This window comes from Oncorhynchus nerka, linkage group LG12 (genome assembly GCF_034236695.1).
Source record: "Oncorhynchus nerka isolate Pitt River linkage group LG12, Oner_Uvic_2.0, whole genome shotgun sequence".
In the NCBI taxonomy this organism is placed as follows: domain Eukaryota; kingdom Metazoa; phylum Chordata; class Actinopteri; order Salmoniformes; family Salmonidae; genus Oncorhynchus; species Oncorhynchus nerka.
In genome coordinates this window covers 28,115,507-28,138,719 of record NC_088407.1, presented here as the reverse complement: position 1 = coordinate 28,138,719, position 23,213 = coordinate 28,115,507, and the positions used below count along the sequence as shown (strand labels likewise).

The window sequence follows — 23,213 nt, the reverse complement described above, 5'->3', positions numbered from 1 at the left end:
TGTGTAAGAGTGGGCTTGGTTAGTGCTTTGATGGGAGGCCACCTGTTGAAATCAAAGTGCTTCCCAGGGTGGTATCGAAGCGACTGCAGGGAGAACATACTAGTACATCTGGTTCTTACGGGTCCTTCCTTACACCTCACGGGTGAATCAATAGCATGCTATTATTCCATACAATCACTCACTGAGTGATAATAGCTCTATACCAGCCCACTGCCAAAGCAGTGAGCTCTATCGTATACTGTTGCTATTGTTCATTATATGGGGAAGAGTGACTTCTGTCCAATACTTTTCCCATACAGACCAATGTGAAGAGAGAGTGAACTGTAACAGGGGATCGATTTATGGAACCTGCAGTGCAAAGGCGAGATCACTAATACCTGCACCACAAAAGCCCGGGACTTGTGCAGAGACAGTAGTAGTCTTGCATTCTCACCAAGCCCCAAATACCAACAGGTACAAAGCCTACTCCTCCCCTCATAGAGATTCCAGCCATTACAATTAGCCCGTTCTCCAATAGCTCCTCCCACCAGCCTCCTTTGGTGCGTGTGTGCCTACACACATTTCTGCATGTGTGTGTGCGTTGCCTTGAAAGACTATTGCAGATGACAGTAGATCTAATTGCCATGCTGTCACTGAGACATGTATCAAACTGACACACATTTCTCTTTTTGAAGGACCCCTATCACATGCAGTAGTCCTCCTCCCAGAGCGCTAAGAACCTTGGCGTGATCCTGGACAACACCCTGTCGTTCTCAACTAACATCAAGGCGGTGGCCCGTTCTTGTAGGTTCATGCTCTACAACATCCGCAGAGTACGACCCTGCCTCACACAGGAAGCAGCGCAGGTCCTAATCCAGGCACTTGTCATCTCCCGTCTGGATTACTGCAACTCGCTGTTGGCTGGGCTCCCTGCCTGTGCCATTAAACCCCTACAACTCATCCAGAACGCCGCAGCCCGTCTGGTGTTCAACCTTCCCAAGTTCTCTCACGTCACCCCGCTCCTCCGCTCTCTCCACTGGCTTCCAGTTGAAGCTCGCATCCGCTACAAGACCATGGTGCTTGCCTACGGAGCTGTGAGGGGAACGGCACCTCAGTACCTCCAGGCTCTGATCAGGCCCTACACCCAAACAAGGGCACTGCGTTCATCCACCTCTGGCCTGCTCGCCTCCCTACCACTGAGGAAGTACAGTTCCCGCGCAGCCCAGTCAAAACTGTTCGCTGCTCCCTCACGACGCCAGGATAGCGGAGTCAATCACCACCTTCCGGAGACACCTGAAACCCCACCTCTTTCAGGAATACCTAGGATAGGATAAAGTAATCCTTCTCACCCCCCTTAAAAGATTTAGATGCACTATTGTAAAGTGGCTGTTCCACTGGATGTCTTAAGGTGAACGCACCAATTTGTAAGTCGCTCTGGATAAGAGCGTCTGCTAAATGACTTAAATGTAAATGTAGTCTCTTGGGGCCCCTGTAACATGAGTCTGATGGTGTGACAATCCTCAGTCGTCTCAACTCACTGTTCTTCTATAACGAAATGTAGTGCTATTTGCAGAGGTGGTGTGTGTTGAGTCAGTCTAGGTCAGGGGTGTTCAACTGGAGGAATGCGGGCCAAATCCGGTCCACAAATTGATTTTATGTGCTGTGCAAAATGTTTGTATAGAGCCATCTGTACATGGATACGTCATTGCATTCACTTAACCTTTGTTCTTAAGAAGCGAACAGTTGTCAGGAGACATCCAGCAATGAATCTATTCCTTAACCAATAATACACCTTTGGTTTAGTTGCCCTCGTTTCACCCAGCGAACGAGTCATAGCAGGTCAGGTGGTCAGACATAGCACTTGTGGTTACGTTTGATTGTTTGACAATGGGTGGGATGTTCTATTAGAATTCTCATAGCGTTGAACATGCATCATTCTTCTGTTGTTTTACAGAAGAGCCTTTTAGGTAACGACGTAATAGCTGTACTTTGTGTAGCCTGTTTATCCAGCGATTTGCTTATTCAAAATGAAACAACAGGATATCCTTGTTTTTACCTTTCCTTTGCCTCTGTGTGTCCTGTTCAGTCTCAAAATGCCCTCTGCACCAGTAACACTTCTTATGAATACTCTCTTCGTAAGAGTATAATGCATTATAACACTTTGCTTCATAAGGCCTTATGGCGCCTGCTCATAATGTTTCATGCATATAGTTATAGCTATTTCTGAGCTGCTGGTATGTTATATGTTGTGCTTTATAGTGCTTTATGTATAGCTCATAAGGCCTTAAGATTGTGCTTATAATGCATTGCTAAGAGGGTATTCATGGGAAGAGTTACGGTGCACCCTATAGATTTAATATGGTTTAGCTGACCTTTAACCTTTCCAAGGAACTTATCACAACAAGTCAGGGGTTAGAGTGGTTGTTTTGGAAAAATTTGATTATTATTGTAATTATTGTCATGTTCTTTGACAATAGTCATGTTCCTTAGCTTTGAACATGCATTGTGGTTTTAGGTTTCGCAGAGGAAATGACACGCAACGCATCTGCTTTGATCTCGCCTCAAGTTCTGAATTTCTCCTTTTTTCGTTCACTCTGGATGATGGTTCAACAATTTCTCTGAAACGTGAACAGTTCTCCTTTACACAAAGCACAACAATTGAATGAATCAAAGGCACCATCTAATCACCATCTAATAAGCACTCGCCTTGGAAACGTGTGAAGACGTGGGCTAACAATTGATTAAGCAATTATTCTAATTGACATTAATCCGCTTCCATTTGTGTCTGAGTTCGCCGAGTGCCGACGTTGAGAACACAGACCCTCCATTAACACGCTGCCATTTCCTTTGATGTGTACCATAAACAAAGGACACAGTACTGATAGCTTTACTGTACGATAAATCCATGTGTAGTACTGTATATTGGGAGAATGCATATAGCACATGAAGCCACTTGACGTCAAAGTAGCGTTTGCAAGGAACATTGCTGGATGAACCACATCTTGTTGCATGTTTCATTTTGGGGTGGAATCCATTTGAAGATTCCCTTGTACAAGGTCTGTGATTGCAAACGGAATCATTTGCATTAATTCGTAAAGGGTATGGAGATGTGGAAATACAATTCCTTAAATGTTTGATATGATATGGGGTGAGAAAGTGCAATTATTTTGTTTCGAAAACGTCAATCATGACAATCATACCTCTTTTTTTCTCTCAAGTCTTCAATGCCAAGTTCACTCCCCTCTTTTATCAGTGTAGGTAGCATAATTAGATATTGAGCCATGGCACTCGCAACAAAATAGAAGGGTGAAAATAAGATAAAGAATTGAAAGAGAGAAAACACCTGAACGACTCGATTTGTGGCGTGTCCTTCACCAACAGAAGAGTGAGATTCCATTATCTGATTCCGTCTCCTAATGTGAACACTAGATATAGATTTGTAATTTCGAAGGTGACATTTTGCTCCTTTAGTCAGCATCCATCTCTCCCAACTCACCTTTGGTGACCCATGATGATGTGTTTCCCATTGGCCAGTTTCCTCTTGATGGTCCATGGGATTTATTTGGAAGATGTGCTCGTTGATCAGAGTGAGAAACCTGGTTTGGTTATTACTCAAGGCTTTCTTTCAGTGAGGCTCAAATATATGGGTCTATTAGTGACAAATTATTACTCCCCGCCCCGGGTGCAGTTTTGTGGCCAGGAGTTGTTGCAAATGTTAGCCATAGTCTACCCCTTTTAGGTTTATAATATCAATGTGTTGGATTGCGTCCATGATTATACAAATAAGCGCTAGCTCAGTATGATGGTTCTAATGTTTTGAGTTGTATTTCCAAAATATATTTCTATCATTTATCTATTAAACACGCGAACAGGCACACACACACACGCACGCACGCACGCACACACACACACACACACACACACACACACACACACACACACACACACACACACACACACACACACACACACACACACACACACACACACACACACACACACACACACACACACACACACACACACACACAGCTTCCAAGAGGATGAAGATGTGACAGCAAAAGCACTCACTGATAAAAACATAAACATGTATTATACTTGTAAACACATTATAAATTAATCAATCTCAACTTAAAGTCTGTTGGGTTCCGTCAAGTGTTGATCACAGTTTGATGGGCACCAATTGGAAAACAAGCAGCGGGGTAGTGAATTTGAGGTAATTAGGCAACTCAATTTAAGTGAGTTAGGTTGCATGACAACCAGGGGGTTGTTAAATTATATCTTTAAAACTGCATGGACAATGTGTCATCATGATTCTTTTAAGCAGATCCAGATATGTCTAGCACCATCTCTCTTTGTCGTCTACTATGGGCCTATTAGATTTTACCTGCTGTGAGTAGACAGCTGACTGGGGGAAGACTGGATGTGATTTGCCAAGAAAATTCAGAACCTTGGACAGCGCCTCCAAGACATTGTGTTAAGAGCACGAACAGAAAGTACACTGAGCTGCTGTGTAGACCAGTTGGTGTACAGTATTTGCATAAGGGCATATGATGTACTGGTCATTTGTTAAACATACGGTGTCCATATAAGGACATACTTTGTCTCTGCAGGAGATGGTGGCTGTCCTAATATGGTCACCATAAACACAGGGTCAACGTTTGCATTCAAATGGTACTAAGGTTGATGGACAGGTAGACAATCTGCTTTTCAAATATAATGATAAGGACCTGTTGGTTTTGTGTCATGACAGTTCTTGTCATTGTATTGTAACCCTCACAAGCATAGTCAATTGCATAAATATTACGATGTATAATTACAATGACATGTAGTCTGACAGGTTAGTTTATGTTCCTCTGTTAGATGAATGGCTTGTATAATCTCTGAGTTCACAAATACAAGGTGTCGTATGTATCAATCATCTCAGAGTAGGGGTGCTGGTCAAGGATGAGGTCCTCATGGAATCCTATTCATTGTGATCTAAAAGCTCAAATGAATCCTCTACTCATGAGCCCTTCTACTCAAAGACACTTGATACATACGGCCTCTGATCTGTCTGTTCTGTAGTCGTACCGTATGTTGTATACAGTATCTCTGGGTATGTCAGTCATGCTGACATTAGACTATCCTAATTGAATGCTAATGTTTATTTATTTATTTATTTTTACAAATAATCTAGATGTAGCGAAATGGCTAATTTACCATTGCGCAGTGATGGTCGCATTTGTGAGTCCTGCAGTCCGTTGGTTTTGTTGGGCTATTGGTTAGGCCAATAGCTTCAAGAATGCATTGTGTTGTTGAGTTCGCAGGTTTGAATCTCAGCTCCACCAAGACAGTGATGTACCTTGTTATATACAGTGTCTTTGGAAAATATTCAGACCGATTAACTTTGTTACGTTACAGCCGTATTATAAAAATTAAAAATTAAAAATCCTCAAAATACTCCATAACAAAAAAGCAAAAACAGGTTTTTAGAAATGTTTGCAAATGTATTAAAATACAGTACAGTCAAAAGTTTGAATACACCTACTCATTCAAGGGTTTTTCTTTATTTTTACTATTTCCTACATTGTAAAATAATAGTGAAGATGTCACAACTAAGAAATAACACACATTGAATCATGTATTAACCAAAAAAGTGTTATAAACAAATAAAAATATATTTGAGATTTGAGATTTTTTAAAGTAGCCACCCTTTGCCTTGACGAAAGCTTTGCACGCTTGGTATTCTCTCAACCAACTTCACCTGGAATGCTTTTCCAATAGTCTTGAAGGAGTTCCCACATATGCTGAGCACTTGTTGGCTTCTTTTCCTTCACTCTGCGTTCCAAACCATTTCAATTGGGTTGAGGTCGGGTGATTGTGGAGGCCAGGTCATCTGATGCAGCACTCCATCACTCTACTTCTTGGTCAAATAGCCCTTACACAGCCTGGATGTGTGTTGGATCATTGTCCTATTTAAAAAGAAATCATAGTCCCACTTAAGTGCAGATCAAATCAAATTTTATTAGTCCCATGCGCTGAATACAACAGGTTTAAAGTGTAAAGCTTACTGACGAGACCCTAATCAACAGTGCACTTTCAAATAATACGGATAAGAATAAGAGAAAAGTAACAAGTAATTAAAGAGCAGCAGTAAAAAATAATATATACAGTCGAACTCGGAAGTTTTACATACACCTTAGCCAAACACATTTAAACTCTGTTTTTCACATTTCCTGACATTTAATCCAAATAGAAATTCCATGTCTTACGTCAGTTAGAATCACCACTTGATTTTAAGAATGTGAAATGTCAGAATAATAGTAGAGAGTGATTTATTTCAGCTTTCATTTCTTTCATCACATTCCAAATGGGTCAGAAGTTTATATACACTCAATTAGTGTTTGGTAGCGCTGCCTTTAAATTGTTAAACTTGAGTCAAATGTTTCGGGTATTTAACAAGCTTCCCACAATAAGTTGGGTGAATATCGGCCCATTCCTCCTGACAGAGCTGGTGTAACTAAGTCAGGTTTGAAGGCCTCCTTGCTCGCACACGCTTTTTCAGTTCTGCCCACACATTTTCTATAGGATTGAGGTCAGGGCTTTGTGATGGCCACTCCAATGCCTTGACTTTGTTTCCCTTTAAGCCATTTTGCCACAACTTTGGAAGTATGCTTGGGGTCATTGTCCATTTGGAAGACCCGTTTGCGACCAAGCATTAACTTCCTGACTGATGTCTTGAGATGTTGCTTCAGTATATCCACATAATTTTCCATCCTCATGATGCCATCTATTTTGTGAAGTGCACCAGTCCCACTTGCAGCAAAGCACCTCCACAACATGATGCTGCTACTCCCGTGCTTCATGGTTGGGATGGTGTTCTTCGGCTTGCAAGCCCACCCTTTTTTCCTCCAAACATGACGATGGTCATTATGGCCAAACAGTTCTATTTTTGTTTCATCAGACCAGAGGACAAAAAGTACTATCTTTGTCCCCATGTACAGTTGCAAACCGTAGTCTGGCTTTTTTATGGCAGTTTTGGAGCACTGGCTTCTTCTTTGCTGAGCGGCCTTTCAGGTTATGTCGATATAGGACTAGTTTTACTGTGGATATAGAAACTTTTGTACCTGTTTCCTCCAGCATCTTCACAAGGTCCTTTGCTGTTGTTCTGGGACTGATTTCCACTTTTCGAACCAAAGTTTGTTATTCTCTAGGAGACAGAACGCGTCTCTATCCTGAGCGATATGACGGCTGTGTGGTCCCATGGTGTTTGTCATGGCGTACTATTGTTTGTACAGATGAACGTGGCCCCTTCAGGTGTTTGGAAATTGCTAGAAGCTGTTTAGAAGCCTTTTCTGACCTAGACTTGGAGCTCCACTACCGGTATAGAGGTCCATGGCAGGAAGCTTGGCTCCAGTGATGGACAAGAGAGTGCAAAGCGGTCATCAAGGCAAAGGGTGGCTACTTTGATGAATCTCAAATATAAAATACATGTTTAACACTTTTTTAGGTTACTACATGATGTGTTATTTCATAGTTGTAATGTCTTCAATATTATTCTACAATGTAGAAAATAGTAAAAACAATGAAAAACCTTGGAATGAGTATGTGTGTCCAAACTTTTGACTGACACACCTGTCTATATAAGGTCTCACAGTTGAAAGTGCATGTCAGAGCAAAAACCAAGCCATGAGGTCGAAGGAATTGTACGTAGAGCTCCGAGACAGGATTGTGTCGAGGCACAGATCTGGGGAAATATTTCTGCAGCATTGAAGATCCCGAAGAACACAGTGTCCTCCGTCATTCTTAAATGGAAGAAGTTAGGAACCACCAAGACTCTTCCTAGAGCTGACTGCACAGCCAAACTGAGCAATCGGGGGAGAAGGTTCTTGGTAAGGGAGGTGACGAGAACCCAATGTTTACTCTGACAGAGCTCTAGAGTTCTTCTGTGGAGATGGGATAACCTTCTAGAAGGACAACCATCTCTGCAGCACACCATTCCTCAGTAAAAGGCACATGACAGGCCGCTTGGAGTTTGCCAAAAGGCACCTAAAGACTCAAACCACAAGATTCTCTGGTCTGATTAAACAAAGATCAACTCCTTGGCCTGAATTCCAAGTGTCACGTCTGGAGGAAACCGAGAGATCGTTAATGAAAACCTGCTCCAGAGTGCTCAAGACATCAGACTGGAGTGAAGGTTCACCTTCCAACAGGAGAGCAACTCGAAGCACACAGCTAAGACAATGCAGGAGTGGCTTCGGGACAAGTCTCTGAATCTCATTGAGTAGCCCAGATAGAGACTGGACTTGATCCCGATCTAACATCTCTGGAGAGTCCTGAAAATAGCTGTGCAGCAATGCTCCCAATCCAACCTGAGAAAGCTTGAGAAGATCTGCAGAGAAGAATGAGAGAAACTCCCCAAACACAGGTGTACCAAGCTTGAAGCGTCATACCCAATAAGACTCCAGGTTTTAATCGCCCTCAAAGGTGCTTCAACAAAGTACTGAGTAAAGGGTCTGAATACTTTTGTAAATGTGATATTTTTTATAAATGAGCAAAAAATGGTTTTTGCTTTGTATTTATCAGGTATTGTGTGTAGACTGATGAGGGGGGGATGATTTAATCAATTTTAGAATAAGGATGGAACCTAATAAAATGTGGAAAAAGTCAAGGGGTCTGAATTCTTTCCGAAGGCACTGTATACTACATAGCGCCGTAATCACACAGCTCTTCAAGGGTTACTTTTTCTCTTGAGTAAGCAAGGCAGTTTAAATACCATGCCACTGTATCGTACAGTGGCTAGGCTCTTGTAGTCACGCAACTACATTTCAGTAAATTGGTTAGCTATTTACATGAAAGTGAAGGCATCTCAAGTTTTCATCTTTGGGCCTGTTATCAAGGAAACAGATGGCGGACGACATTGTGCTTTGAAAGGGAGGATTGCAAGCTGCGTGATACCGCACTTTGGAGTAGATACTTTGAATCTGTGTCTTGGACTGATTGTATAGGTTAGTCTATTTTCTTTAATATAGTCTTTCTGTTATCAGGAGCATGCATGCATATGCCTCTGCCCTAGTAGTCAACCACTGGCTATACCCCACAGCTTTTATTCTCTGTAGGAGTAAAAAATATATATTAAAAAATATATCCCGACTTCACGGAGTAGCTGTGTGTAGAAATGAAACAAAATACATTGCTCTTGTTAAAGATTTTAGAATTTCTTTTTTATTACTATAATGTTTTGGGACAATAGCATGTTTCTTTGTGGAAGTAAAGTTTTTCCACAGTTTGACAGGCTTCACGGAGCAGCTGTATTTTGTAGAAATTAAACAAAATACACTGCTCCATTTCTTTTAGGACAAAAGCATGTCTCTGTGTGGGAAGTAAAGTCTTTGCACTGTTTTCTGACTAGCTTCACGGAGCAGCTGTGTTTTGTAGAAATAGCAATGTATTTACAGTATGTCGACCTTGTTTTAGCTATAGACCAAGTCAAAATGATCTAGAGAAAAATGCACCCATTAAATAATGAATAGACCTATCTCATTGAACTTCATAGAGGTCCTCAGTACAGAGTAGGGGTTTGAATAAAGACAGCATATGAATAAGGTCTGCCTGGCATGTTATTCCTGATTTATCTTCAACCAATACTGCTCTCAATAATTCTCCCAGATTTTCCCACTCTATAGCATTTAATATCCTAGGAGACTTGTTAACTCCCCCCACACCTTTCAAACATGGACCCTCTCATATCAAAGAGGTTATTTTCTGATCAGCCAGGCTCCTGGAGCTGCTCCACCCGCTACAGATGGTACAAGTGCTACAGATATGTTGGCCCTGTCGATATCCTGGACAATGGCTGGATTTGGCTTTCATGTTCTGGGTGTTGCCCCCTGCCAGTCCATCAGCAGCTGTCACTCCTGGCTCATGCCCTTGTGTACAGTTATCCACCTGGACAATATGGCGTGTGCGTGGGTCTGTGCAAATGCGTTTCAGAGTGTGATCATAATTGTTGGTTTGTTGAATGGACTTGCATGTGTATTTCTGGTAGAGGTATAGTTTGTTTCTACAGACTATCTACAGACATTCATAATAATGTATAGATCACTCCTTGGTGATTCAATGGGATAACTGAGACTTCAGTGGCTTTCCTTTTCTAGCTTTCTTACCTTTTATTATGAATACGATACCCATCTACTCCCATAGTGTGCAACCGTGCTGCAGAGAAACGTATCAGAACATGATCCAATAAGAAAAAGGCTGCTCTCTCCCCACACATATCAGGTTCACCACTGCTGTGGCAAAGAACATCTTCCAAAGGTCAGACAAATAACATTGTACTGCTGTTCAGCAGTCAAGAAAAGCACTGCAACCATTGGCAAGCTTTTGTCTTCAAGTTGTTGTCTTCAACTTTTGTGTTCTGTCTTTGTTTCCCATCCCGGGAGAAAGACAGAACAGGTACTGAAAGGTGAGGCGTAACCCAAAGCCTACTGCAGTCTCAATTTATGTCCTGCAGAGTGTCCATCAACTGTCCACACTCCTCTTGTGGTTGAGTGCGGCTAACAAGCACCTGTGTGAAAGGCTCCTCACTCCATCAACACAGAAAGAGAAGGAAACGGACAGCCTTGCTTTGACTCTCAAGGTCAGGCCCCTCAGGCTTTCCATCCTCTCCTTATCCTGATTGGCGGCTATGGCTTCTGACATTTTGACACTCCTCACTCTTTACTCCTGCGTGTTGGTTAATTCCATGCTTCTCTCTCACATCGCATATACTGCAGGTGGACCTGCCTGGAGGAAGGAGTTGTTCCCTACTGGTTATTAGACATGAGTTTTGCTAGGTGTGGGCACTGACAGTTGGACCTTTGAGGGTGAGGGGGAATGCGCTCTTGGAACATACAGAGAATATCATTTATAAGCTGTATGTTTCCAGAATGAAGTTTGTCCTAAACTCGATTGAAACAGAAGGTATAACTCAGGCCTTAGACTGCATTGTTTTACCACTGTAGTGTTATTAGTGTAATGGTGGCCCCCTGGCAGATGTGAGGATGAATTCTAACCAGCGATTCCAATCTATTAAATAAGATAAACAATATTAGACGTTACATTACCAATTCTGTCGCAAAATTCCATCTTGCATGACTCATTTAGTGTACCTTTCTGTGATTGAGGTAGAGTGAACCAAACGTTCTTTCTTTGATTGAGGTAGAGTGAACCAAACGTTCTGTCTTGATCTCTGGTTAATTGGGTGTCCTACAGGTATAGCGGCAGGTGGGACTTCATTACCTAGTTAGCCGGTTGGTTTCGAGGACTCTGTTGAGAATCTATTGTGCACTCTCCTATTCCATAAAGGACGAGAGAACAAGTGTCAATCATCCTGTGCCAGTATCCTGAGAAAAGTTCATAATGGTAGTGCTAATGACTAGAACGAACCAACTGGGTGACGAGAGCGTTCATACTTGATGCTTGACTTCTTGATTGCTGCTTGCTCATTAATAGGAAAGTAAATCCTGAGGCATCTTAGCTATATTTTGATGCTGCATCAGTTTCATCCAACACTGCTCTCCCCACCCATGGGGAGGTCATTTACAAGGTCAAAGTGCAGACCCTTTTTTTTCAATTTTCAACTAAAATGATATACCCAAATCTGCCTGTAGCTCAGGACCTGAAGCAAGGATATGCATATTCTTGATACCATTTGAAAGGAAACACTTTGAAGTTTGTGGAAATGTGAAGTTAATGTTGGAGAATATAACACATTAGATCTGGTAAAAGATGATACAAACAAAAAAACATGCGTTTTCATTTATTTATTTTGTTCATCATTGTTTAAATGCAAGAGAAAGGCCACAATATAATATTGCAGTTGAGGCGCAATTAACATTTTGGCCATTTAGATGGTAGCACTGTGTGTGCAATGTTTCAGATTGATCCAGTGAAGCGTTGCAATACTGGACAATATTTTGTATCCAGTCTGCCCAAATGTGCCAAATTGGTCAATTGATACATGTTCAAGTATATAACTACAGAAAACATACAACAATGATATGGTAATACAACATTTTAGTTTACAGTCTCCCAGGAATGTGATACATTATGGATCATTAACTTGTACACTAACTTTCACACATCTAGATGGCCGGACGGGGTGGGTGTGGAGCCAGAGACAGCAGGGCTTCAAAGGTAGGTATAAAAACAAAACTATGCTACATTTTATCTCTGGGACCCTCAGGATGACAAATCAGAGCAAGGTTACTGAATGTAAGTACATTATTTACCTTCAGAGGTGAATGTATCAAACCAGTTGCCGTGCTATTTTTTTTGTTGATGTTGTGCACTATCCTCAAACATTAGTATGGTATTTTTCCTAATAAACTGCAACTGTCCAGTAGGACATATAAGGTGAGTCAAAAGGAACACGCATCAATAATTCACAAGGGTGAACATGGTGAACATAACAAATACAACTGTTTATTATGGATTCTCATGACAACTAAGTTGGCACGTGCTACGCTGTGTCTGAATTGACACTCTCTACTCTCGCACGCACATGTTGATGCCGTTGACGACGGCATCTCTCTGTGTGGTTTCAGCTTTGGTCTATTCATATTAGGTGCATGAGTTTGAGCGTGTGTCCATTAGGACTATGGATTTTTGGTGGGAATCAGCATGAATTATATTGAGCAATAATTAACTTGTGGTCTTTTTAAATTACAATTGTTTTTGACAGTATGGAGCACAAATACCACGGAGGGAGGAATTCGTGTTAATGCGCTGTGTAGAAATCAATCATTTAAGTGGACATTTTTTTTTAAAGTACAGATATCCGTATCGCCAGTAGGCTACATCACTGATGTGGTGCTTACCTCCAAGCGTTTATTCAAGTTGGATAATCTTTGGATGCCGACAGCAGTCGCACCATTGGAATACATAGCTTGGACTGTAGCCAACAAAAGCCTATTCCTGCTCTTGTCTAGCAATTCATCAAACACATTTAGTGTGTCATCATAGTGGTCTCTGACTTGTGGTCAGACTCACTCAGGTGGAACAAACTTAAACTTGCACCTTTTATCAATGCTGATTTGAATGTCATTGAGATAACAGAAAGGTGTCAAAAACCGTTAGCAAACATTATTTCTGAATTGAAAAGTAATCCTAGAAGAAGTAATCATCTAGTTTTTCCAAATTATCTGTAATCTGGCCAATGTGAATTTGATGCATTAGAATTTTACCTATTACCCAGGTTGTGTCCCAAATGGCCCCCTTTCCCTTCTTTTTTCTCTACTTTTGGCCCAATAATTGTGCACTATAAAGAAAATAGGGTTTCATTTGGGACGCATTTTCAGTTTAAGGCTGGGTTAACTGGCTTGGGATCGGCTGGGCCCCAGTGTCTGCTGGTTGCCTGTGAGCCCCAACACTTAATTAATTGAAGCAATTACTTTGGGCAGCGGAGGTCTCACCTGGGCGGTATAGGTGTGAATATTTTTTTGATTGAGACTGCACTCAAACACCACTAGGACGAGCCTCTGCAACCCCCTGAGCTAGCATATGGAATAGAAACATTTTGAAGTGCGCTCAAGAGATCGCAGAGTTGATGAACTTACTAGACCGAGGTCACTTTCCTTCATTTAGAGTTTAGTCATGGAGTTGGTCTTCTGTCATGAATATCGCCCTTTATATGTTATCCATTAAATATTTAAAAAGTATTAAATGATGGATATCCAACATATGGGTGCTCTTGAAATTGTATTACATACTGTATGATTAGATGAACATTTGGGAATGTATTGAGATTGGTGTGAGGAGCGGAACTGAAGCACCTGATACATTATGAATACAAATATACATTTTAAAATCTACTTATAACATAGATAGGATTACGTAGAATCAACATAAATGTTAATGCAGGGTCTGAAATAAGCGCCAGACTACCTGCCAAACACGGGTCAAAAAGTGTCAGTGGCTGGTGGGCCATTAGGCCATGCTTATCGAATACTAAACATTCTCATATGGCTGCAATGATGTGTTTCCTGTTTGTTTCCTGGCTGCTCCCATAGTAAACATCCTCCTAATATACATAATTATGTCCCCCTCAATGCACCGTTGGTATTATAGTTTATCACTGAAAGCAGTAAACCCTTATCCTGTTGTTACCAAATTATATAGTTCCCATAAAACTCGACAGAAAATGCACTTAACCGGCTCTCTGTGATGCATCCACAAGTTGGTCATCAACAGCATCATCAATATCAACAACTTGGCTGTTTCTAAATATGCTCTGCTCGTTCCCGTCTGTTCCCTTATAAAATCATATTTGAATAATAAATATAAAGTCAAATTTTGGGTTTGAATTTCTAATGCTTTGTTGAAGATCTGGTTACCACAGGATGTAATTCAATATGCAGCTAGTCTTGTAAGAGAATACTTTTGAAGTCCAGGGGCCGTCTGTATCGAGCGTCTCAGAGAAGGAATGCTGATACAGGATCAGTTCAGCCTTTTACATCCTAATGAATCAGATTAGAGACAGGGGAGACCAGGACCATTCTATAGTGACACATCATTGAACTTTATTTTCACACCTAGCCAACAATCCTCAGAAACGTAGTGAAATGATTTGTTTCTCTGTTTAGCTTAGACATTAAAAGATCTTCGGTAACGCTTGACCTAAAGCCTACAGGTATAATGTATTACGATACGGTTACGAGACCTTTTAAGACTTGAGTTATGAGAACGTATGATCTTCTCAAGGCCATGACATCCCTCCCCCTTGATTTTTTACCTCAGCCAATTAAGATAAGACTAGAGTCAACACGTGCTCCTGAGTCGAGCTAAAGGGAGTACGTTGTGTAAGGTATATCTGCACACTATGTACCTCATCACCTATTACCTGAGTACTGTTGCCATGGCAGTCCCTGTAGAGGTCATTTGCATACTTCATAGTGCTAGATAAAAGGGGATAGAGACAGGGAAGTAGAGAAGGGATAGAGAGAGAGAGAGAGCAGCCTCAGAGGGAAGAGTGTGAGTACGTTTGGAGTTTACACAGGGTCAATTTCATCTGGGGACTCCAAAATATGTGCTGAGAATAATTATAGTCCAAAGAGCTAGGAGGTAAGTTGCTCATAAGTAGATTTTTGGTAACACTTTACAATACAGAAATGAACAGGTAGCCTGTTTACATAGAAACTACATGATTACTATATAGTTGCACTGTGATATACTATAACATGCTTGTCTTTGGGATTCATGAAAACAAGTAACTCTAAGCGTCATTTGGTACCAGTTACCAAATGTGTTTTTGTGTGTTTTTATGTACATTTTACATACTGTAGTAAGGTGTCATGCGATGCTGCGGGTTGTTGTTGTAGCCTAGTGGTTAGAGCATTGGGTCAGTAACCGAAAGGTTGCTGGATCGAATCCCCCAGCTGACAAGGTACACATCTGTGGTTCTGCCACTGAGCAAGGCAGTTAACCCAATGTTCCACGGGCGCCAAGGACGTGGATGTCAATTATGGCAGCCCCCTGCACCTCTCTGATTCAGAGGTTTTGGGTTAAAAGCGGAAGACACATTTCAGTTGAACGCATTCAGTTGTACAACTGACTAGGTATCCCCCTTTCCCTTTGTTATAGTTGCTAGCTAGTTTCCTCATGGGGCTATGGCTGGGTCAGTATTTCGGCTGAGTCACTGTATTGTCATATTTTCCATGGCTACATAATGTAATGATCATCATTAGTGGCTTCAATACCAGCGGCTTCGTGTGACTTTAAATGAGGTATCGGTCATTTCCTACAATTTTCTTCAGTAATTTCCTTGTCATGAGATCTATTGTTCACACTTTTTGAATGGCATGCACAAATTATGGAGTGTGGCCTTAACAGGTGGGGAGGTAGAGGGGTAATAGCGATCAGATTGGACTTCAGCCTTTTACGTAGTAGTGTCATAACTCGAAATGATTTAACAAAACCCTGTTGTATTGCTGGTGCGGAGATAAAGGCAATTGGATCCCTTGATAAGGATGTAATAAAACGACAGTCTCATGTCATGTGTTTACCCGAGCATGTGACGAGACAGGAAGAGTTCGAGTGAGTATTCTGTTGGGGTAAAGGTCAGGACAATATATAAGCACCTACTTTTGGCGATACCACATGCTTTGCTATGATCTATTTGCTTCGGACAAGCCGGTTGTCTACTTAATACTTAATGCTCACCTTCAGCAAAAGTGGTACTAAGTGAAGAACACAAACATTTAGATGCCAAAGTCAGCTTGATTGACATGTATTAGCTTAAGGTCTTCTCTAATTTAGGGAAACATGCAAGAAGTTGCTTCTAATGTGGATAATTAGCAGCAAACGACTGCGTAATATGCACCAGATTAATGACTCTACTGTCGTTGATTGATGCTAATAACATGCCGCTTTGAACATCTAAATAGCCTTAGTTCATGAAGAGTTGCTCTCTTTGCAGTGACCCATTTTCAACATTTCACAAACAGTTTTGTTGTCATGTTTTCAAAACTTAAAAGGGGCAGTCTGGGTGGTAGGGTGTGTAAGTAAGTTATTTTTATTTTTTTTAAAGGGGGAAAAGTGTAATGTCATTTTTAATGATTTTATTGCCCTTTTATTGCCCTTTATTGACCAAATGAAAAACAATTGTACACAAATAAAGGGGCAATCTGGAACAACGAAGCAGCCATGTAACCACACTCCAAATCATACAAATCTGGATGGATATGGATGCAACAACTGCTCGTCCATGACATTCAGACGTTAGATTTATCCATGTTTTCAAGCTATACAGACAATATATATATGTTTTTTTTTTTACAAAGAATTAAGTAAAATAAGCTTATATTTAGGTTGTGATGGGGTACACGTTATATTGTTCAAGAATCAATGACTTCTATATCATTCAATTCAAAGTCCAGACATGGATGTGCCACATCCAGATTGCGTCTTTAACACACACATAACACGGAACCCAAACCGGCTGCGCGCTTGCACCATCGTGCGCTATTGTGCATACATTTATTTTGTCCCCATATACCAAACGCGATCACGACACGCAGGTTAAAATATCAAAACAAACTCTGAACCAGTGACAGTAATTTGGAGACAGGTCTAAAAGCATTAAACATGTATGGAAATTTAGCTAGTTAGCTTGCACTTGCTAGTTAATTTGTACTATTTAGTTAGCTTGCTGTTGCTAGCTAATTTGTCTTGGGATATAAACATTGAGTTGTTATTTTACCTGAAATGCACAAGGTCCTTTACTCCGGCAATTAATCCACACATAAAATGGACAACCGAATCGTTTCTAGTCATCTCTCCTCCTTCCGGGCTTTTTCATCTTTGAACTTATATGGTGATTGGCATCTACAATTTCATAGTATTACCACGACAACCGGCAAAACATTTCATCTTTCAATCACCCACGTGGGTATAACCAATGGCACGTGGGTACCTGCTTCTAAAAACCAATGAGGAGATGAGAGAGGCAGGACTTGCAGCGCGATCTGCGTCAGAAATAGGAATGACTTCTATTTTAGCCCTTGGCAACGCAGACGCTCGTTGGAGAACGCGAGCAGTGTGGGTGCAATAATTGAATAACATGGAGTTCTACATTTATTTTGCGATGCTGGCGCACGCGACGTGTCCGGTCTGGTCAGCATGTAACACAATGGCTTTAATGCAGTTGGTTCAATTTTTCTGAATTCAATAACATGTTGAGTTAAAGCCATTGTACAGAATCAGTGGAGGAAGTATGAAACTAGTTGCAATGACGTCGTCATGACACTATTTACGACTTCAATATTACTTCATCAAGGTCATACTGGTTGTATAAAACAGTTGTGTTAACGTTAACTAATTCAAAACCAAAACGTGACACACTAAATCTGTCCCCACTTGGTCAGAGAAGGAAGGCCAAGGTAGGCCAGGTAGTGTATTGCTGAAGTGTACACAAAGTTGATTGAACTAAAGGGATAGTTCACCCAAATTACAAAATGGCATATTGATTTCCCTACCCTGAAATCAGTCTATGTACAAGGTTAGACATCAATCCATATTTAATTTTGTTTACCTGGCCACTGTCTCCAAATGGAAGGAAACCAATGTAATGTTGCAATTTGTGTGAACTATCCTTTTAATATTAATGACTGTCGAGATTCATTTTCTCCTATAAAATTCTCATTAGCTGAATACGTGAAAATGCAACACTACATGCTTCAGAATACTTACTGTAAAACACTACAATTTACAGGGTCATGCCTCTTCAGGAGCGAGCAAATAACATTCCATTGAGCCAAATTGCATGTAATTGTTTCTACATAGAGAAATCAAACAGGCTGCACAGCATAACTGCTCCGGTGCAGAGGCAAACCTTTCAAGACGACCATTTGAGGCCCCATCTTGAGCGTGCATTTTATAAATAGGAAATGACCTTCTGCATTTTTTATAACATAGGTTTCTGGTTATGTCAGAGCTTCTCTTTTTTTTTACCCAATGATGTTGTCTGTGTAGAGCGTAATGAAATATTCAAGTAAAGCAGAGACAAATACATTACCTAGTGCACACTGAGTTTCTGAAGGCTGTGGATGTCAGGAGCCTGAGCTAAATGTATTTATACAAAGTAAACACATTGTACTTTGTGAGGGCCACACAATATGCAGCCTTTGTTATATAGTAGCTGCAGCCTTTAATAATGCGAATGTAGATATTGAACGGCAATTCAAGTTGCTGTTAATAAGAATGTTCTCAGTCCACTCACCAGTGGTGGAAAAATAACCCCATTGTCATACTTGAGTAAATGAAAAGATAACTTAATAGAAAATGACTCAAGTGAAAGTGAAAGTCACCCAGTAAAAGTCAAAGTATTTGGTTTTAAATATACTTAAGTATCAAAAGTAAAAGTGTAAATCATTTCAAAATCCTTATATTAACTAAACCAGATGCCACCATTTTCTAGATTTTTTTATATATTTATTTACGGATAGCCAAGAGCCTACTCCAACACTCAGGCATCATTAACAAACAAAGGATGTGTGTTTAGTGAGTCCGCCAGATCTGAGGCAATAATTCATGTTGCAAAATGTGGTAAATGTTTCAACCTGGTCCTGAATAACCCTTGCCAGCTGTTCAGGAATAGCTTGGCCGAAAGAGGGACGACAATACCTTGAAGGAACCATTCCATGGCCATGTTTTAAAGCACAGATGTTCTGGGGAATTAGTTTGGGTGTTTAAGAGTTATTCTGGAGGGAAGTAGCATCACGGAGTGAACAGAAGGCCCTTGGCCCTCCTTCAATGCACTGTTGGTGGTATACTCTACTCTGGCTTTGTAAAGCTTTAGTTACCAAACTGTCTGTGACAATGCAGGTTTAAGTCCACTTTTAGGTTTTTACTATACAGTGCCTAGGCTTTTTTGGTTAGTGGTCTGGTGATTCTGGAATGTGGTGTATTATTGTGCAGAGTTCACCTCCTGCAATGGCACATAAAATATGTTAAATGTGGTGGTTGTCTACAGTAACCCAGGCAACACTTATTTTTTGTTACTATACACTACAGGTCAAAAGTTTTAGAACACTTACTCATTCAAGGATTTTTCTTTATTTTTACTATTTTCTACATTGTGGAATAATAGTGAAGACATCAAAACTATGAAATAACACACATGGAATCATGTAGTAACCAGAAAAGTGTGAAAACAAATCAAAATATATTTTATATTTGAGATTCTTCAAAGTAGCCACCCTTTGCCTTGATGACAGCTTTCCACACACTTGACATTCTCTCAACAAGCTTCACCAGGAATGCTTTTTCAACAGTCCTGAAGGAGTTCCCACATATGCTTAGCACTTGTTGGCTGCTTTTCCTTCACTCTGCGGTCTGACTCATCCCAAACCATCTCAATTTGGTTGAGGTCGGGGGGATTGTGGAGGCCAGGTCATCTGATGCAGCAGTCGATCACTCTCCTCCTTGGTCAAATAGCCCTTACACAGACTGGAGGTGTGATGGGTAATTGTCCTGTTGAAAAACAAATGATAGTCCCACTAAGTACAAACCAGATGGGATGGTGTATCACTGCAGAATGTTGTGGTAGCCATGCTGGCTAAGTATGTCTCAAAAAGACACAGCGTTTGGAACCAAAAATCTCTAATTTGGACTCCAGACCAAAGGACAAATTTCCTCCAGTCTAATGTCCATTGCTCCTGTTTCTTGTTCTTCTTATTGATGTCCTTTATTAGTGGTTTCTTCGCAGCAATTCGACCATGAAGGCCTGATTCACACAGTCTCCTCTGAACAGTTGATGTTGAGATGTGTCTGTTACTTGAACTCTGTGAAGCATTTATTTGGGCTGCAATTTCTGAGGCTGGTAACTCTTATGAACTTATCCTCTGCACTAGAGGTAACTCTGGGTCTTCCATTCCTGTGGTGGTCCTCAAGGGAGACGGTTTCATCATAGCGCTTTATGGTTTTTGTGACAGTACTTGAAGAAACTTTAAAAGTTCTTGACATTTTCCGTATTGACTGACCTTCATGTCTTAAAGTAATGATGGGCTGTCATTTCTCTTTGCTTATTTCAGCTGTTCTTGTCATAATATGGACTTGGTATTTTACCAAATAGGGCTATCTTCTGTATACCCCCTTCCTTGTCACAACATTGATTGGCTCAAACGCATTTAGAAGGAAAGAAATTCAAATCAAGACACACCTATTAATTGAAATGCGTTCAAGGTGACTACCTCATGAAGCTGGTTGTGAGAATGCCAAGAGTGTGTCATCAAGGTAAAGGGTGGCTATTTGAAAAATATAAAATACATTTGGATTTATTTAACACTTTTATGGTTACTACATGATTCTATATGTGTTATTTCATACTTCTGATGTCTTCACTATTATTCTACAATGTAGAAAATAGTCCAAATAAAGAAAAAGACCTTGAATGAAGTGTTCTAAAACTTTTGACCGGTAGTGTATGTGTTTTTTGTCTGTGTAGTTAATGTCATATGACTTTTTTCATTATGCAAACATAAACAAATGCTGCAGTCATAGGCAGGCCTTGATGTTCAAGCTACATTCTCTGGACTCATTTCAAAATTAACATTTGGTTAGATGATTAATCAGAAGCACCTGCCAAATACTGCTGTGCTGATGTAATTTGTTTTATTGTTTTAATCTGATATACACTGAGTGTACAAAACATTAACATTCATTAACCTCTTTCCATGAAATAGACTGACCAGGTGAATCTAGGTGAAAGCTACAGTATAATCCCTTATTGATGTCACTTGTTAAATCCACTTCAATCAGTGTAGAAGAATGGGGGAGACAGGTTAAAGAAGGGCTCGTGGTAATGGTAATGGTAATGGTATCGAATAACGGAGCGGAATGAGTGGAATGGTATTAAATACATGGTTTCCATGTGTTTGATGTCATTCCATTTGCTCTGTTCTGGCCATTGTTTATGAGCCGTCCTGCCCTCAGCGGCCTCCACTGATCTATACCCATGTAAATCTACAGGGTTATTACCTTGAGTGTGGACAATGTGTACATGTAAGCCTTCATCTTCCTGACGGATCGTTTTGAGGAGGATGTCCCGCTTCTATCACAATAATGGTCACTTGTAAAGCAGTACTTCTTCCACTGACGAGATATGTAGGTTAATAAAGCTGACCTGAAAGTACCTTTTACCAAGGTTAATTCATCTTTGAATGCGAGCTGTAGTTTCCCGTATTAATATAACTTAGTGACTGAAGACGTCATCAATGTCAACTCAAATACCACACTATTTAGAGAGGAATGTGTTGGATACTGATGTGTCTTACCAGGGAGTGACTTCTTGGGAAAAGCTGGTAATGATACAGTATACTTGCGTGACCCAGCAATTCACCTCTCCCCTTAGGCACTAATTAAAATGAACTTTGCCATAAGCCGTCCCCTTGAACCTGCCTCAGCGACTTTTATGATTCCCACATATAAATAGAGCGTGTAATAGAGAGGGGGATAAAGAAAAACAGGGATAGATGGAGGGCCAAGGAGAAGAGGAGAGGGAGTAGCAAGAAAGATGGAGAAGGGGGGGTGGCATTTGCTCTTTGGAAGGGGTGGAACATTCTCTCTGCCCTCCGATCGGATGACAAAATATCTGTTTACACGTTCCATCATTGCGGGAGTTGAAATAATGCACTCTGATTTAGTAAGTCCCCAAATGCCAGGCATGCATCAGCACTTTTATCTCATACTACATGCCTGTTATTTTCTTTTTCTCTCTCCTCTGCCTCGCTCTGTGCTCTGTTCTTGGCTCTTTGGAACTAATGACACCATTGAGATGTCTTGTGGCACAGCAACATATTTCAATTATTCAGAAGTGTTCCCTCTGTCACTAGGAGAAAATGTTTTTATGGAAAACCCGTAGTGAAGTTTGCGGCTGACTTTTTCTTTGGTCTGTATTGACATTTTTCTTTGGGTACAAAATCAAACATGTTATGGTAATATTTCAAAAGATTTATTAACCTCAGTGATCCACTTCCAGGTAGCTGTTGATGCCCCTCCTATTCCTATATTGCAACCATCTCTCCTACGTCTGTATATAGTATGGTATAAGATGTATGTATGCGTTTCCTCATTTCTGCATAAACGGTATGAGTTGATAAAAAGTAGGACATAGTTAATAGTACCTTTCCAGATCAAATCCATAGACCTAACAAGACTCTTAAGAAGTTGGAGTTTACAGGTTTGGTTTTGTCTGTTACTTAGAGGAAACAGTAGTTTTAACGCTAATGGGATTTAGAAACCTGGATGTACAGTAACCTCAACTTCCCCATGACAGTAAATAAAACATTTATGAAGTAGGCCTAGCGGTAAATAATGTAAACATACAGGGTGAAAATGGAAGGAAGAGGAAATGGATAGTTAAAAGCAAAATATTTGTCCTGGGCTTTGCCTCAGGCTAAAATGCAAATCCTCTATCCTAACCTTTTGCTCCTAAAGTCCTACAAGTCTTTATGCAGGACATGTTACAGTATCTCAAAGCAGCTTAAAACAGCATACTATACACATACTGTAGCTATCCATACTATACACATACTGTAGCTATCCTAGCTTAAGGTCAATCTACATGGCCTATGATTTACATATACAGTGTCTGATGTCTGGTGAAGTGTTAGCTCTGGTCCAGGGCATTAGTGTGTGTTCCTTCACGTTCACCATGCCCTGGGCCAGATCGTGTCTACCGTAGTGGTAGTACTACCAAAATGAAGTGAGAGTTG

At 40.6% G+C, this 23,213-nt stretch overlaps 1 protein-coding gene across 1 annotated transcript in view; it reads left to right on the top strand.

Annotated features, from left to right (window-relative positions):
• Positions 1–14,879: 14,879 nt before the first annotated feature.
• LOC115138075 (phospholipid-transporting ATPase ABCA1-like) overlaps positions 14,880–23,213 on the top strand; it is a 225,346-nt gene continuing 217,012 nt past the window's right edge. Inside the window, exon 1 of the mRNA XM_029674482.2 lies at positions 14,880–15,063. The gene's annotated coding sequence lies outside the window, so the exon portion shown is untranslated. The remainder of the gene's footprint in view (positions 15,064–23,213) is intronic.